Source organism: Apium graveolens, chromosome 1, assembly GCF_009905375.1.
Source record: "Apium graveolens cultivar Ventura chromosome 1, ASM990537v1, whole genome shotgun sequence".
NCBI lineage: Eukaryota > Viridiplantae > Streptophyta > Magnoliopsida > Apiales > Apiaceae > Apium > Apium graveolens.
This window is the reverse complement of record NC_133647.1, coordinates 81,549,810-81,561,517: the sequence shown is the minus strand read 5'-3', so window position 1 is coordinate 81,561,517 and position 11,708 is coordinate 81,549,810.

The following is an 11,708-nucleotide window of genomic DNA, read 5'->3' as shown; positions in this document are numbered from 1 at the left end:
CGTGATCATGGGGTCGTAACGGATTTGCTATGGAATTCTTTAGTTAGTTGTTTAATACCTTAGTGTGTGATGATTGTATGATATCTAGTATTGGTTGTGCTTATTCGTCTTATGTGCGTCGCGAACATATAAGATAGGGTGTTAATCTCTTGTGAAGCGACGGTGGATCTTGAGGTTTAGAACTTTCCATGCTAGCATAGGTTCATGTATGTGTATGCATGATTAGTGGGTATCTCTAACCGTTTTACTTGCCCTGTGTAATCATAACGAATAACTTGTGCTTAAATCATTATGTTGTCAAATTCTGTAGACATATAAGGTCTCAACATAATTGATGCCTATTCAACTTCTATCTTAATTGTAGATGCTTGGTAGAATGGTATTAGTACAATGAAAGTTGGCTTTTATCAGTTTCGTGTTGTTCGATTAATATCATCACTGTTACATGCTAAGGGTAATAACAATAATTCTTGAAGGAAGTAGTAATGAAGTTGTGATCTCATGAGTGTTTAATATTGTTAATTCAAGTGTCAATTAAGTGCTTATTTCTCGTAGTTAATTGTAGTTAATAATTAGTTAATCAATTCTAAGCGTTATTGTCCTGACATTGAGAAGTAATTATACATTGGTGAATGAGTGTTAATTGAACATAATTAGTCTGAGTCTCTATGGGAACGAACTAGAAAGTATTCTTTATTACTTGCGAACGTGTATACTTGCGTGAATATTAGCGCGTGTTTCTGCCCTAACAGTTATCAATTAAAATCCGGCAATATTTTTATACCAGAATCATCAACCTATCGTATGACATTATATAATATAATTCGTAAAACATCATAAATATAGCATCATGTATATATCGACATTATTTGAAAACAAACATAACACAACAGTTACAAAAGGTAGGGTTTGAAAACTTCCTGGGTGTTTCGAGGTGGAGGGTTCTCTAGAGTTCGTCTAGAAATCTAAAATCAAGAACATTTATCATTCCGTTAGATTCTAATCGCATTTATCGTCACTTGGTAAATACGGAGTACATACTATCTATTTACGTGACTCGTTTTACTCTCATCAGTTCAAATAAGTATGAGTACTTGTTAAATTCATTTTCTTTTATAATCCTTTACATCCATTAATCTCTTTTGCATTTTTCACTCGGCTCCACTCGCGATTTTTAAGGATTTCTACTCGCGCGATCTTGGCTCTAACATTTTTTTAAAATTGAAAACCTATATTTTCACCTGAAATATTTATAACAGTTAATATATTCCATTTCTTACTCTCTGTAAATGTTTCATGATTTTTTAATTACTTTTAAGTCGATCATTTATATTTCCAAATTGTGTAATTCTTAGCAGTTTTAATCGCGTAAATCGTTTTTACTAAAATGGGCCTAACTTTTAAACCGTAAATCGAAATTAAGCGATTAAAGAGCCTAAATGATCCTTACAACAAGATCTATCATTTTAAAGTCTTACTTTTCAGGAAATCAAAATTTATACATTCTTTATTTCTGTAGAAAACTTAAGATTACGATTCGCTCAATTTATCGACGTTACGCTCGCGATTCGAGTTTCATTTTCGCTTTAAACTACTAATCAATAACCAACAATCATCATACCATCATCTTACCACTTAATCCTCTCAGGAACATCAATCTATTGAGGCCATAACATCAACCTTAGCATCTAACTAACTAAAAATCAAGAAATCAATATAACTACCATTAAAACTAAGTTTATAACCAAGATCCATACTTTTCTTGAAACTTAAACCTTAAACAAAGTTTGGGTAAAGATTTATACCTTTATTGGTAGCTTAGGAGGTTTTATTCTTGATGGATGATTCTTGGTGAGGCTTGGGTGTGCTTAAGATTTCTAAATCTTTCTATGAAAATCAAGAAAAGTTACTATATGCACTATTCATTATCACTTTCACGGATTTATTTAACCACCCAAAACTTAATGAAATGCTATGAAAAATTTATCTTATCTTAGTTTGATATGTAGGAAACTCTGGAATTAATTGTGGCATTTATCCATGGCTATAAGTTGAAGTTTGAGTTTTGATTTCTTATTTTTCTTTGAATAGTCGAATGGAAGCTTGTTCAAGGAGGAGAGAGAGTTTTTGCTTTTCTTTTTTGGTAGCTTCTTGTATAAAAGATGAAATCTTTGTGTATATATTTTTTAGATATGAAAATCTCATCGAATCTTGCTAGCTTGCTAATTTTCAAAGCTAGGTTGCTAGCTTAAGTACTTCAATTACTATTCATTCTACTATTTTCTAGCTAGGTTACTATGCTCATTATATTGGTTACTATTTGGTTTCCAATCCATGGTTACTTCCTTACTAGTTAGTTTGCATGGTTTGTATGGCTTGATACATTTTATTTTTTCGCTTATGTATTCGCTTGGTCGCTTATTCATTTTCGTAATAAATCTTCGTAAGTGGTTCTCGGGGTAAATCCTTTCTTATACGTCATTTACGCTTTGAAGCCTTATACTTGGGTATTAATTTATAGGATTTTATATTTGTAGTTGTATTGTGATTCTCGTATTCCTCGATGGTTCGTAGATATGGTCGTTTTACAAGGTTTATTTTTTTCGAAAACTAATTATGTTTACATACACTCATTTGGTACGTATAATCATGATATCAACTCGGAAACTAAATTTCCCATGCATAACATAGTGTGGGCTAAAAGGTTTTCCCTGATCGTTAGGGTTACTATTCATCAAACGTTTTATAATGTCTCAAAAATTCGGGTTATTACAGTCTTCCCCCCTTAAAGGAATTCCGTCCCGGAATCAGTTTAGAAAAAGATGGGGATACATTTCTCGCATGTAACTTCAAGTTCTCACATTGACTTCATGACATTTGATCTCTTCAGAGTTCACTCTCCTGTCAAATATATTTCAGAGTTCTCGTTCCTGTAGATATATAGTCTCTACATGTTGTTCCTGTAACGACTCGTATACTTTATATTTAATTAAAGTGTAATTATGGAATTATTAAATGAATAATATATGTGTATAGCTTATGTCAGCTATGTGTTGTTTTACTTTTATATATGTGTGTGTGAATTATGGTGTCCAGGGTCGTTCGTGTAATTAATTATGGACTCGTATTGAATTGTTTTCAATTTTCTAAAAGTGGATTTAATACAAGTTTATTTGTGTAAATATGTGGATTGTCTCTAAAATTGTTTCTATGACTTTATAATCTCAATATTTATTTTTGGGATTTTATAAAATTCAGAAATCAATATTTCATCAATTATTTATCTCTGTATGATTTTCTGATTGCATTTATTTATAAAATCTATATTTAATTCAGGAAATCTTTAAAAATTATGAAACTCATATTTATCTAAGTTGGGAATACTCCGGGAATTTTAAAATTATTTTGGAAATTTTCAGGATTAATTTCACCCGCGCGTTGATTCATGTAATCGATAAAAGCGGGTATAAATGGCATTTCAAAAATTATTTTTAAATTACGAAATTTATGTTTTTATTAACTTCGGGATATTTATAACATTTTAAGATTGTTTTCATGATTTTCTGGAACCTTTTTAAATGCACCTCGGTTCGTTAATTATCAAATGCGGGTACGAGTTATATTTCGAAAATCCAATAGATTTGATTGATTCAGCTATCTTCACCCATTGAACATCCAATAGATTTGATTGATTCAGTTTTGAAATTGTTTAACAAATCACCGTGTTTGAGACAGATGACTTTGTGCTTCCAGTAACGGAACAAATGATTTTGGGTCCCCGTAACGGGACAAATGATTTTATGGTTCCTGTAATGGAACGGAAGGTTTGAAAATGAAAATAGCATGCTAAAAGAATTGAACTCTGGTATTTATACACAGCACACTACTACGTTTGTTTTATTGGAAGCATGCTAGTTTTAATATCCAGTTATGAATATTTACTTGTTTTCTAACGAGCTATGAATTCTGTTCCTATCACTGCTTTATCATAAACTGTTTCACTTGTTATTCATATAGTGGTACTGCTGAGTAATTGATTGCTCACCCTTGCAGAATGTTTTATATATGTGTTGCAGATGCCTAGGAAATTCTTCCGCGATAGTCAGGGTAGAGTTCCAGTTCCTTTTGCGTCAGGCTCCTCTGAGGTAGTTGTGTGGACCAGAGATGGTATGTTGAGTTGCTGTATTAAGATAGTATTGTTCGGAGTATTGTTATAAGTTGGTTTTATATTAAGTGTAACCTAAATCATACTTAAACCTGGAAAAGATCTTGGAAAAGGGGGTCGTAATTGTGTATTATTAATGTTTTGAAATATATTATGTTTAGTATTATGATTGTTGGTGACGTCAACTCCTGACCCCGGGGTTGAGGCCGTCACAGTTCCATATACGCCACGTTTGGCTGTAATATCGATACGTGGTACACGTTATAAACTTGTCGATTATTCGGGAGTAGTGCTAACTCGTAAACTGACTTTCTTAGTCCTAATTTTAAACGGTGTAATATACCTTGGGCTCAACATTTCTTTCCTTTCAAATTTCATCAATCCTTCCGAAGAAGACACTTTCAACAATACTTGGTATGTTACTTCGTTCTCTCTGTCCTTATAGTTCTGGTCCGCATATCTCTATTGTTCATCTTTGACTGCCACTACCCGGGTTCTGATAAGTTCTATGAATTTATTTGGTTTGTTGACTCAACTATGGTCCAAGTATACTGCGCTTACCAACTTCTTCTCAACCTAAGGGAGAAAAATTCTTTCTTCCGTACAAAGCTTTGTAACCATTCCAATGCCCGCATGATAACTCGTTATCGTCGATGATTCAATTAACGTCAACTGGTCACTTCATCTTCCTTAAAAATCTATAATGTGGACTATTAGTGCATCTTCTAGTGTTTGGAATGGTCCTTCAACTTATTCGTTCCCCTTCATCACTCTTACTAGCGGTAGAGTTTCGTTCCTTAACGTTTGCTCATATCGGTGCATCATCTCTATCAATTGTTTTATGTAAGAAGTTCTCGTTACATTTTTACACGCTCGTCTCGTGTTACACGCTTAGCTCCAGATTTAACATTTCTTCCTGTAGTAATGTAAGGCACATCATGGTCCTGTTGCCATCTTGAAGGAAGCGCCATTTCATACGCAATTGACTGATAAGTTTTAGAATCGTGGAACGCTTAGCTCCCGCTATTGGTCAGACTTCTTTAATCATTCCTCGTAGAATATTTATAGTACTATGATACCTTCTAGGTCGTATTCGTTACACTCTCTAGCGCCTTAGATGTATTCGCGTTTGTTAGGAACTGCTATCAGTGGCCTTTAAAGGGCGTGTACGATCTTTTTTGCCTTTTGTCAGCTCTAACAATGACATCCTTTATTCTTCCACGTTATCCTTTGTAAGGGATATCGACGGCTATTTTTCTTATGCTCGCGTGGTAAGTATATCTACATGAATTTTATGTCACCGATAAGCGATTCTCCTAACCGTTCCAAATAAAAGGCAAGCCGCTAGACGTATCTTCAATGGTCTAGATAGTTTTCTCGCCCTTCTTATCAATTTGAGAACTCTAAGTCATGCCTCTGTTCATTTTTTTCATAAAATACTTTGGGAAATAATCTAGTTGTGAAATTAAATCTTGGGTTCTTTCCTGGCACAATTTTCACGGGGTCTCTCTTTTACCCATTATCTCCTCCGTGTTTATTTTAATTTTGTGGGGTGGAGTCCTATCATTTGCATAATACAATAAGCGGTCTTATTAACTCAAAATCCCCAAATAGCATGATGGATTACTTAGTTCCTGATAATCCTCCTTTATAAATTTATTATAATACACTCTTACTCCCATTCGAGGCATTTATAAGCCGCAATCGCCGAAATTTTAATCCTCGCTGTTCCGTTTTCATTTTCAACCATGTCGAGTACTTACTTACCTACTCAATGACATCCCTTTTCATATTCAGTCATGAGTAGTATCCTCTTTAGATTGTAAGCATCATTATTTCATCCCGTTATATAATAAAGGGTTCTCTTCATATTGTCTTAACTTTAAAATTCATTCGTGCAATCCTTCTCATTAGTTGTCCTGAAATTTGTTATCCTTAATCTATCTTCTCCTACATAAAGTGTCAGCCACCATATTGGTCTTTCCTTGATGATAATAGATTCCTCAATCATAATCCTTGATCAATTTGACTATAGCCTCTACCTCGTGTTCAGTGTAAGTATATACTTTGGGAGAGAAAAAAAATTCTATATTTTCCTCATAAGTTAAACTCTTCGCCCCTTATAGTGCGAACCTTATCGTGACTATTCTAGATCATTATTATGACACCTTATGTCCTAATCCTTAAGCCGCATAGTTGTATTGTTATACTTCACACAAAATCCCTTTTTTTATAGTCTGGTATTGCTAACACGGGGTTGTTACTAATTTTACCTTCACTTTTGAAAATCCTATTCCTCGAATTCATACATGCTTGGTCTTTCCTGAATTCATTAGTACCTATCCTAATAATATTTCATAGAAGTGTACCGCGCTAATCACATTAGTATCTCTATTATCGTTCTTCTATAACCATGTTAAATATCCTTATGATAATAACTAAACATGGTATTCCCTTTTTAAAACAACTTACTCATTACGATGCTCTGATTGCACCATCATAGCACTAAGTTTTCAGTCTTATATTACAACAATCGGTTCTCAACTATATCTCTCTTTGTTCGGAAGGCAGTCAGCCTTGGAAGAATGATTTTCATGATATCGATGTAATTTAGACAATCTTAACAAGATTTCAAAATCTAATATCTGAAGAAATAATGAGCTCTGAATAAAAGAGTCGCAACACTCAAAATGTTTATAACTTGGAAGAAAGAAGATAATAAGGATTATCCTTCTATGTCCTTAAAATTTTATAATATAATATTATAGAGAATATCCTTGAAAGCAATAATTGTTGAATAAGAACATCATACGAATGATACTTGTAAGATTTCCCCATTGAAAGAATACTTTTCTTTTCGAATAATGAAAGAAAATTTAAATAACATCCTCAACCAAAGGTTAACCATTGAGGTTTCAAAAAGATGTTATTTTGAAAGAAGGAATTTTATTCAATGATTAACAAATTAGTAAGTATATTATTCTTTAATTATTTATGATTTTAATTGGATATTCGTTATATAAATGAAAGAATAGAACATTTCATGAACAAAATATTTCATAAAACTGAATATGAATTCTCGTTTGAGTGGGCGACCTAGTTAGGTCTCAATTAAATCATTCTTTGAAAATTTCATTAACAATTAATCTTGCATATATAATGAATCGTGTAAAATAAAAAAATTGATTGGAAGTGGAACTAGAAAAATTATAACTAGTCCATATCAAGCAATATTATCAACCGGCTAAGAAAATGGCCAGCTCAATTGGTTCGGCACATAGCAATTAACTAGAAAGATTATCTAGGCTTCCATCATATTAATTAAAATTTCAAATAGTTAGGACATTAACTAGTCTTTCATTAGAACATATGCAACTAAGCATATTTCAGTTTGTTCATAAAAATCTCAACATTGTAACCCCTGAAGAAATTTGTGTCTACCTGAATGCCGATTTCAAAATAAAGAGTTTTAAAATTTGGGTCGAGAAAGGAAATTGTAACTCTGAATCGAGTGGTCTTCGCATCAGAACAATCGATAGCCCCTCATCAAATATTTCTTTCCAATAAAATGGCACACTCAGAGGTGCCCTTGTTCACATACTTTACCAGATTCTAAAATCGAATTGAATTCGGAATAACAATATCAATTTGATACCCATACTATGATTTCAAAGTTCAATATACAATCTCATCCAGAATAGAACAAAAGGATTCCCTAGGAGTCTATAGATATTAGATGGTCAATGCCCCTAAATAGATAATAAATACGGCTCGAGTGAAGAGTGTAAGTATGAAGGAAATCAAATGTTAATATTCTCAAAGGAATATTCAGCGATAACTTAAGAAGTTATTTAAAGAAATTCCTTGGATAATTTAAAAGAAAGTATAACAGGTCTGAGCTTGAACAAGAAGATCATAATATATGAATGAAAGTTCATGGATCAACTAGAAGAATTGAACAAGTCCTGATACAGAAAGAGACTGTTCAAGTTGTTGGTCACATCATAAGTTCAAAGTAGGGAACTAAATGGATTTCCTGATATGACTTATCAAGGCAATACGAATGATCAACAGTTTGGAGGGAGTAGTGTGACAGTGAGTAGGTGCCAAAATATTTCACTGATTATCCTAACTCTCATCATTATCCGTCCGAGGTTGATCCTACCACTTCGTCTTCGTAATTCCATTCTTCAACTAGTGTCTCTTCCAACATCATTTTAAAATCGCTTACTAACTTGACTTTCGCAAGTATATCTGTTATTTCAATATTTTACCTCCAAGACCTTAATCAGAATTATTCCAAAAGCATCTGTTAAGCCGATAGGGGCCTGCTACACGTATCTGTTACTAATTACAAGTGGCTAGTTCCCCCTGGGAACAGATCAAAGAGATCTCTCAGAGATCTCAATGCAGTCCATTAATTCGTTGCCAGGTGTGTGTAATTAAACATACGTTACTGAATATATTAGACATCTCAGAGTATATATACATAGTCTCTGACATCATTTCTACTGAAGAATTCTACCCTAGACTCATTGGTCTATCCTTTTAGAAGGTTCTAAGATCGAACCATCGCTCGTTGTAATCTTACGCCATTTAATTGTGGACATGCCATCAATTCTCGACGCTCTTGATCTCTGAGTTAAAGCATCATAACCTTACATGTTAAGCACACTAATAATATCATGTAGTGTACTCTTCTTATGATAACATTCATATATTACATTCAAATCTTTCTTAATGGAAATAAATCCTCAAGAGTATATTGGACACTATCTCTACTGAATTCGTTAATCATACGGTATTCATATCCTTATTGATAAAATGATACCTTCAACTAGTTTGGGTAGTAACCTCAACTATATATTATTAACTAGACTTCATGGTTCTCACATGTGATGCCCCTTCATGGGAAACCTGTAAAGAACTACGAGTAACAAAGCTCGTATTGTCCAAATGAACATATGGTGTTGATAATACCGTCTTTACCCAAAATGCCTTGGAGACTCGGCTCCGAGTTCTACATCCACATCCTTGCCAAATCATATATGATTCTAATTTTTCTTTTCATCATTCTGATAATCTCCAATGGTTCTATTAGTCACATTTTATTACCTCAAATATACACTTATCCTAACTTACACATTGCGGCTACATCCGGTAGTCCAATAACGAACTCTATATGAGCTCTTATGCAATCTCGCATCTAGACAGACTCCTAACATTCTCATCTCTGAGTACTATAACTTATGGCTCTGATTCCATTTTGTAACGCCCCCAAATCCGGGGTCAGGAATCTAAGTCGTCACATCATCCTTCAATCATGTGTAACCTGTATTAACTCAATAATCCAATAACTCTATATCATAGACCCCCAATCTCACACATACACACACACAAGTTATGGCCTTAGAAATGATGTACACAATGTAATCTTCCTTTATTATAACTTAAATGAACTTTACAGGATCTTAAACAGTTATTCGTAACCTCTACATGAAGTCATAGTAATTACCAACACTTTATACCTATCTGGATACTCTGGTCCACTAGAGATGAAACTGCAAGGGTTTCTCCCCACGACTGCAAGAGACTAAGTCCCACATCGGCATACTCGTTATCTGTTTTGTTGTGACATTTAAAAGAAAGCAAGAGTGAGCAATGATGCTCAACCATAATGCACAAAATAGTTGGAAAATAACTGTTAAAAATAATACTTCGTCGTATAAAATGATGATTTAAAAACTTAGTAGTATACACCTTTTTCTCTTTAAATCAAATCAGATATTATATATATATATATATCAAAATATCTTTACCATGCTCTCGATAGTATACTCAGGAGAATCAATCTCTTGGTGTTATACACCTCTTTTCAAAATAATATTTTCAATTGAGTTATTAGTCTGCAAATACCTTAATGGTAAACCCAGCACCTAGGCTTGGGTTACGGTATTGCATCTCAATTCTAATTGGAAGAATAGGACATTCACTGGAGCCCCTGAGATACGATGATCAGTCATATAACAGTAAATATTAATTGTTATCTACATGTAGAAGGACGACTTCCTTACTCCCGGTTATCATCCTTGCTGCATTCGGGCATATTATGTGTGGCCCAACATCCAGGCTTTCTACATACTTCACATGTTCACATGTGGCGCATCAGTAGTCGCTCCAGTACATGAAGTACTAGAGTCTACCCCTCCTTATCCTTTGAAGAATCTTATTATAAAAATGGAACTCGAATTATATTGAAGTTCCTCAAGCTTTTTGCTTGTTGATAGAAACAACTCATCTCATATATGTATATAGGTACTTCCGATAATTTTTGAAGGAAGTACTAAGATAATGTGAGTTGACAGTTATCAACAGATGAGTAAATAAGGGGGAGTTTCCTTAAATACTATAGTCAAAATAATTAATATATATCGTAATAATATTTTTCGATGTTCGGATAATACCAATATGATTTTCTAAAACTCAGAAAATATTTTGAAATAAAATTAATGATTTTTAAATCATATAAAATCAATATATAAATATTTAATATTTAATTAATAATTATTAAATAGTTAAACCTCAAATAATTCTATTTTAATAGGAATATTTGAAATAATATTCATTGCTCAGGTAATTAAATAGAGTCGAGGGAATACAATCTTTAGAAATCGTTTTTAAATAAAATTTGAGGTATTAAATAAATCATAAGAGGACATCGAGTCCTTTGGAATAAAATAGATACGGACTTTACTCGTACGAAACATCCCGAGAATACTTTCGGGTTTTTTAAATAAATTTTACCCACCGACTCTCAGTCTAAAATTTACATTCCCGCTACTCGCTAGAATTAATATTTTTAAGTAAAACATCTCCAGAATACTTCTGGGTTTTTATCAACTCATACTGATTGACTCTCGGTATAAATATACATCTCATATATACAACGCTACTCTCTAGCGTTATCAATTGAAATCTGGTAAGATTTTTTAACCAAAATCATCAACCTATCGTATGAGATTATATTATAAAATTCGTAAAACATCGTAAATGTAGCATCATGTATATATCGACATTATTTGAAAAACAAACACAACACAATAATTACAAAAGATAGGGTTTGAAAACTTTCCTGGGTGTTTCGAGGTGGAGGGTGCTCTAGAGTTCGTCCGGAAATCTAAAATCAAAAACATTTATCGTTCCGTTAGATTCTAATCGCATTTATCATCACTTGGTAAATACGCAGTACTTACTATCCATTTACGTGACTCGCTTTACTCTGATTATTTCAAATAAGTACGAGTACTTTTTAAATTCTTTTTCTTTCATAATCCTTTACGTCCATTAATCTCGTTTATATTTTGTCATTCGGCTCCACTCACGATTCTTAAGGATTTTTACTCGCGCGATCTTGTCTCTGACATGTTTATAAAATTGAAAAATCCATATTTTCACTTGAAATTTATGGCAGTTAATATATTCCATTTCTTACTCTCTGTAAAAATTTTGTGATTTTTGAATACTTTTAAGTCGATCATTTATA